General features: G+C 38.7%; 1 long non-coding RNA gene across 2 annotated transcripts in view; it reads right to left on the bottom strand.

Annotated features, from left to right (window-relative positions):
* Positions 1 to 2,735: 2,735 nt before the first annotated feature.
* The window catches only part of LOC134484584 (uncharacterized), a 40,566-nt gene continuing 35,843 nt past the window's right edge, over positions 2,736 to 7,458 (bottom strand). For both annotated transcript variants that reach the window (XR_010062059.1, XR_010062060.1), the window contains exon 4: positions 2,736 to 6,903. This is a non-coding gene — a long non-coding RNA (uncharacterized LOC134484584). The remainder of the gene's footprint in view (positions 6,904 to 7,458) is intronic.

Raw genomic sequence — 7,458 nt, 5'->3', positions numbered from 1 at the left:
GATAACAACTGCATGCTATTGGTACAGAGACAGACAGATAGACCAATGGAACAGAATTGAAGACACAGAAATGAACCCACACACTTATGGGCACTTGATTTTTGACAAATGAGCCAAAACCATCCAATGGAAAAAAGATAGCATTTTCAGCAAATGGTGCTGGTTCAACTGCAGGTCAACATGTAGAAGAATGCAGAGCGATCCATGCTTATCACCCTATACAAAGCTTAAGTCCAAGTGGATCAAGGACTCCACATGAAACCAGATACACTCAAACTAACAGAAGAAGAAGTGGGGAAGAATCTCGAACACATGGGCACTGGAAAAAAATTTCCTGAACAAAACACCAATGGCATATGCTCTAAGATCAAGAATCGACACATGGGATCTCATAAAGCTGCAAAGCTTCTGTAAGGCAAAGGACACTGTGGTTAGGACAAAACGGCAACCAACAGATTGGGAAAAGATCTTTACCAATCCTACAACAGAGAGAGGCCATATATCCAAAATATACAAAGAACTCAAGAAGTTAGACCGCAGGGAGACAAATAATCCTATTAAAAAAATGGGGTTCAGAGCTAAACAAAGAATTCACAGCTGGGGAATGCCGAATGGCTGAGAAACACCTAAAGAAATGTTCAACATCTTTAGTCATAAGGGAAATGCACATCAAAACAACCCTGAGATTTCACCTCACACCAGTGAGAATGGCTAAGATCAAAAACTCAGGTGACAGCAGATGCTGGCAAGGATCCGAAGAGAGTGGAACACTCATCCATTTTTGGTTGGATTGCAGACATGAACAATCATTCTGGAAATCAGTCTGGAGGTTCCTCAGAAAATTGGACACTGTACTGCCTGAGGATCCAGCTATACCTCTCTTGGGCATATACCCAAAAGATGCCCCAACATATAAAAAAGACACGTGCTCCACTAAGTTCATCGCGGCCTTATTTATAATAGCCAGAAGCTGGAAAGGATCCAGATGCCCTTCAACAGAGGAATGGACACAGAAAAGGGGGTACATCTACACAATGGAATATTACTCAGCTATCAAAAACAATGACCTTATGAAATTCGTAGGCAAATGGTAGGAACTGGAAAATATCTTCGTGAGTGAGGTAACCCAATCACAGGAAAACACACATGGTATGCACTCATTGATAAGTGGCTATTAGCCCAAATGCTTGAATTACCCTAGATGACTAGAACAAATGAAACTCAAGACGGATGATCAGAATGTGAATGTTTCACTCCTTCTTTAAAAGGGGAACAAGAATACCCTTGGCAGGGAATAGAGGCAATGATTAAAACAGACACAGAAGGAACACCCATTCAGACCTTCCCCCACATGTGGCCAATGCATATACAGCCATCCAATTAGACAAGATGGACGAAGCAAAGTATTTCAGGCCGACAGGAGCCGGATGTAGATCTCTCTTGAGAGACACAGCCAGAATACGGCAAACACATAGGCCTATGCCAGTAGAAAACCACTGAATTGAGATTAGGACCCCCGTTGAAGGAATCAGAGAAAGAACTGGAAGAGCTTGAAGGGGCTCGAGACTCCATATATACAACAATGCCAAGCAACCAGAGCTTCCAGGGACTAAGCCACTACCTAAAGACTATACATGGACTGACCCTGGACTCTGACCTCATAGGTAGCAATGAATATCCTAGTAAGAGCACCAGTGGAAGGGGAAGCCCTGGGTCCTGCTAAGACTGAACCCCCAGTGAACTAGACTGTGGAAGGAGGGTGGCAATGAGGGGAGGGTTGGGAGGGGAACACCCATAAGGAAGAGGAGGGGGGAGGGGGATGTTTGCCCGGAAACCGGGAAAGGGAATAACACTTGAAATGTATATAAGAGGGCTTGAGAGATGGCTCAGTGGTTAAGAACACCCGACTGTTCTTCCAGAGGTCATGAGTTCAATTCCCAGCAACCACATGGTGGCTCACAACCATCTGTAAAGAGATCCGATGCCCTCTTCTGGTGTATCTGAAGACAGCTACAGTGTACTTATATATAATAAATAAAATAAATCTTAAAAAAAGAAAGAAATGTATATAAGAAATACTCAAGTTAATAAAAAAAGAAATAATAGCAATAATAATGGTAATGATAATAATCTGAACCAAACAACTATCCAAAATAGGCACCAAATACATATTCAAAGCCAACAACATAAAAACTAAGTATAAAAAAGATTTTTAAGAACATGGAATTCATTATCTCTTCTATGTGGTTCGCACTGAGACTATATCTCAATAAAGCAGAGACAGAATACGTCAGATATTCCGGAGTTTAATTTCCAATACATTGGTGAATGTTTTCATTTTCTGGTAGTCATTAGACAAATACTGTTGATTTTCTCATTAATTTGTTCTATGAGATCATTCCTAAAGTACTATGTTTTAGGAGTAGCTAAATATATGACCACAAGGATAGAGTATGGATACCTTTTCCATCATGAAATTGGTATACAGATTAGGCCACACTAGACACATCGAAAGGCCAATCCACATGTGTACCTCTGGCTTACTGGGAACAATTGTGAATCCCAAGACCCTGCAAATTTTAGTCATCTATCTTTACATATGGTTTCTGGGATTACAGGGTGCAACACGACACAAGAAAAAACTTGTTTCTTATGAGTTGAAAAACACATTTTATTCTGAAAAATATATATTAATTTTTTTTCAAAAAGGGTTTAATGATACAATCATAACCCAATGTGCATGATGTTATCAAAACTGCAAATTCACCAAAAGAACAAAAATTTATTAAGAATGAATAACAAAACTTCCAACCAAACCAACAGTACTAATACCTGAAGCAAACACAACTCAAACCAAAAACAAAACACAGTAATTAAGCTAAGCAGAATTCTCCAGCCGAAGGTTTAGCACCACAGTCGTACCTTGCGGCTGGCCTTGGGAACATAGTGGAAAGGCAGTCAGTCACCAATTGTAATACATTTTAACAGGTGAATCTAGCTATGCCTTTTTGAGGCCTTTACAGGTCACAGTCTTCCAAAGCTAATATGAGACTTGTATAGAATTTGGTTTCTAGACTTTGAACTTCTCCTGATGGATTTCCAACAATAAACTAGAAAATCCCTCATAACAAGAACAAATTAATCCTCTCAGACTCCTCCTGGATGCTCAGAAGCTCTTGATATGCTTCAACATTTCTTTGAAACCCTCCCATGTTTATGTTCGGCATGAAGGTAATTCCAGTGTCTGAATGGAAACTCACTTCCCTTTCCTACCTAGGCTACAGCATTTACTTAGCTCAAATGTTTACACTCCTAAGGAGATAAACATTTCAAAAATTCATCCTCTCAGTGTGTACCACTAAATATATAGCATATAATTTCTACCATTCCAAGTATTCCTTATCCATATTTCCTGAAGACTTCAGCTTTCTCCATTTTAGTAACAGGTTCTGTACCCAGCAGTCCTTGGTTACATGCAATGTTTGTCCTTGGCTTTGAACCAGCTGCTCAGTCTTAGGTACCGGACCTTACCCAAGCACAAGTTTCTCCATTTTTGAATTAAGTTGTTGCTAATAAGATTTCTGAGGTTTTTCAACTTAGAGAAATCTCCAAACTCTTACTGTCCCTACAGTTATGTTTAAGAATGACATGGTTCAATACTGCACTAATGAGACCTGAGAAATTGCAGTTTCATAAAATCAAAATTAAATCACTACACATCTCTGAAATGCTGTTTCAACGTGGATTAAGTAGTTACTGTTTTCAAGTCATCCCTCTTAAACTTTAAAATGTAAGCATTACTCATGCACAGAATGCTTTCTCAAGAAAGGAGGAGGAATTCTAAATTTTTCATTGAGTTTGGGTTTAACTTACTTGTGGAGAATACTCTTCATATCTTGGATAATTCCAGCATGCCACACACAGCACAGAGGAAGTCAATTATTTGTGGGTTTTGTGTGTGTGTGTGTGTGTGTTTGTGTGAGTTTGTGTGTGTGTTTGTGTGTATGTGTGTATATGTGTATCTGTGTGTTTATGTGTGTGCATGCGCGTGTGTGTATAGTGTCTAAGTCACTGCACAAAAAATCATGCTACGTTTTGGAGAAGCACACTTATTCAATGATACCATGGCCTCCTCAGTTTTGTATGCCTCTTTAGCATACCTAATCACTTCAAATTACACCATTTACCTATACCTCTGGGGCACAGACTAAATTCATAATATCCACCAATCTCCATAGGGATTCAGAGCTGATTGATAAATAATTTTAGGAGTCTTTAGATTCAAATTTTGTCCCAAAAGTCATTAAGTATTTATTGTCCTCAAAACTCAAATCTCAGTGGTATTTTCGACTTTTGAGTTTCATGCCCAAACCTCGTTCACTACATGCACTCCCTCCATTGTTGACAAGTTCAAGCTATGCTTTCCGAATGTCATGTTTGCTGTGACTACCTAGTTATACAGACATGTGATAGGCAAGTGATTTCTAATATAGATTTCTTAATACTCAGTGGTTCTATTCAGTATCTGTGAAGTGGGGATTCAATCTCTTTGTGCTAAATGTAGGTTCCAAACTGCCTCTGTATATTTTTGAATAGCATCTTCTATATATGCATATGCTTTTTAGGTGGTTTTTCTTTATTAACACTCCACATACCATAGCATCAGATTATTTTAAATTTCCACGTGAAGTGATATCTTGTCCGTCCTGGCTTAGAATTGTGTGGGGATATTTAGGTCAATCTCTGCATCCCTGCAGAATCTTTCTTGATATATTATCTCCTATGGATGGTGTAATATCTACAACCTTTGATACACAGCCTTTGATAAACCTTCCTTCACCTGAGTAAAAGAAAATATTTACAGCAGATGGATCCTCTAATTTTTTTAATACTACATGATTCCCTTAACTGAAATAAGTCTATGCATGCTTATTCAGGCACAAACAGATCCATGGGGAGACGCCCCGACTAAAAATGTCAACTACTACTCAGATGTTTTCTATGTATACAGTCTGAGGAACAGTCACTTCAGTTCAATTGTTTAACTGAAGAATACTAAGCCATTTTTAAAATTAAAAACAAAACAAAACAAATTACAAAGGCAAGGATTGAGATAATGCTTTTGTCTATGTAGAACATTAATTTAAGCCTCACATACAAATGTGTGATGTGAATTAATTTCAACCAATACTCCAGAAGGAATAATATACTTTTTTGTATGGTCTCTCTGGATTAGAGTATGATATCAATACAGTCTTCTGTGACAGATTTTCAACCACATATGAACATCTGAGGACTCCAGGAGAGTAACTCTTGCTCAACAAAATAACCTTAATGTTATTTGTGACAGTGCCAGGGTCCACTTCTTGTTATGTATCAGAGATCTGACTCATTTTTAAGTCTTTCTTTATCTCATGCTAATTTTTATGCTGCTTGATCAGAGGTTGGTTGTAATTTTCCTCCCTGCTGAATTCACAACTACAAGAAAGTGTTTCTTAAGAGAAGCCCTTGATATTCTAGAATGTAGAATGTTGTTGGCTGTGGCTTTCCATGGCTCCCACTGTTCTCTCAAGGTTCATATCAGTGAAGAAAAAGCATTCAGAATGGAAAACACTATTGTTCTGACACAGGACAGACAAAATCCACCGAACTTTCCTTGCATGGGATTAGAACACAGTGGACAGGAGATACAGTCAGCATAGTCAATTAAATGCTCCCCCTTCGTATCCAATGGACAAATGTTTACCCATCTGGTTTGGCTTATTAGCCATGCTTGCTTAGACTGCTTACCCAGTTCCCAAGCTGTGAAAAATAGACTTTTTTCTTAGCAAGGGATGAAGTCGTGGAACAACATCTTACTTTTGCTCACTGTTTCCCCGTTCCTACAAGGTAAGCAGATTCCTCCAAAGGAGATTCCATTTCCATAGTCTCCCTCCATCAGATCTGAAGCTCTGAGCCCAGTAAACAAGAATATGTCCATAACCATGACAAAGTAAAACTTTTCTTTCTTCAGTGCTGGGGAGGATGGGAAGCTGTGATGGTATCTTCTTTATTGTAGGATATCTTGAGACAGGAGAGGGGAAAGAGCTTTGGAGGAGGGGAAATCTTGATCCCTTTAGAGTTTAAGTATAATAATAATAATGGTAATCATCATCATCATCATCATCATCATCATCTTCATCACCATCATCGTCAAAAGTAATTTAGACTGGTAAGATGATTCAGCATTTAAGAGTCCTAACTGTTTTTCCATAGGTCCTGAGTTCAACTACCAGCAAAATCATAGTGGCATAAAACCATGTATAATGGCATTAAACTTCCACTTCTGTTGTGTCTGAGAGTTACAGATACTCATTGAAAACAAATAAAATAAAACTTTAAATAAAAAAATAAAAGTTTACTTATCTAAGTTTAAGTTACTATGCTTCTGTAGCTTACCAACTTTCTGTGTGTCTGAGGACAGAAAATACATTCTCTGTCTATTAAAATCCATGATGAGAGCTCACACATTACTTTCCGTAACCCAAGACACTTATTCAAACCACTGCTTCTGCATTTCTGAGAAATAAAATCGCTTCCTATCATACTACTATCCTTTCTTTATGTTGTGATTCTGAGAGGAACATAAGAAAATTAATTTGTACATGAGGACATTACAGTTGCATTTTCCTGTGGTCTGAGAAAACTGAGGTTATCACACAGGGGTCAGGACTGTCTACAAAGAAGTGGGTACAATGACTACTTCTCTTCAAATGCTGTTGGTGCAATGGTTACCTATGCACGGGAATTTTCCAACTCACATGTCATCTTCTGGAGCTCCTTAGTCAATTTCTACAAACTTCTTAATCTGTTGCACTTGCTCACTGATGCTGGAAGGTTGGGATGATGCCTTCCCCGGAGACCCTGTAGATAAACACAAAGGAACATGCATAGTAGTAGCCCAGACACAGGAGAAAAAATGCAAATTCCCCAATAAAGCATGACAAAAGGGGAAGTCTACAGACAGGAGGAAGCACTGAAAGAGGAGGAAAGCTCTAGTCAAGCTGGATCTATTAGCTATTTTCTTTCTCCCAACCATGATCGATAGACATATGCCTCACTTCCTTCTGCAGTCCCCCTGGCCCTTAACAACAAAATCTGGCCAAGACATGAAGAAATGGAGGACATTTTCAGTACATGTCTGATGGGATGCAGGTAAGTCCTGGAGTCATTAGTGTTTAGGACCCCCAATCCTTAATCATGTATGTCCAAGACAAAAAGAGATATTGATGCATGTCAAGGGTAGAAGCCCTTGTCATAAAATTCCAATGGCATGTCCAGGAATCCTCTGAAGATAAAATTCAATACTCTACACTGAGAGTCAAAATTTTTATTCCTGTGGCTCTTCTTGTAATTCTTCCTCATTCAGAATGAAAGTAAGAAACTCATAGTAGACCAGCTGCATGCTTGACAATTCCT

This window comes from Rattus norvegicus (genome assembly GCF_036323735.1).
Source record: "Rattus norvegicus strain BN/NHsdMcwi chromosome Y unlocalized genomic scaffold, GRCr8 chrY_unlocalized_13, whole genome shotgun sequence".
In the NCBI taxonomy this organism is placed as follows: Eukaryota; Metazoa; Chordata; class Mammalia; order Rodentia; family Muridae; genus Rattus; species Rattus norvegicus.
The sequence above is the reverse complement of the archived record's forward strand: the minus strand, read 5'-3'. Positions and strand labels throughout refer to the sequence as shown.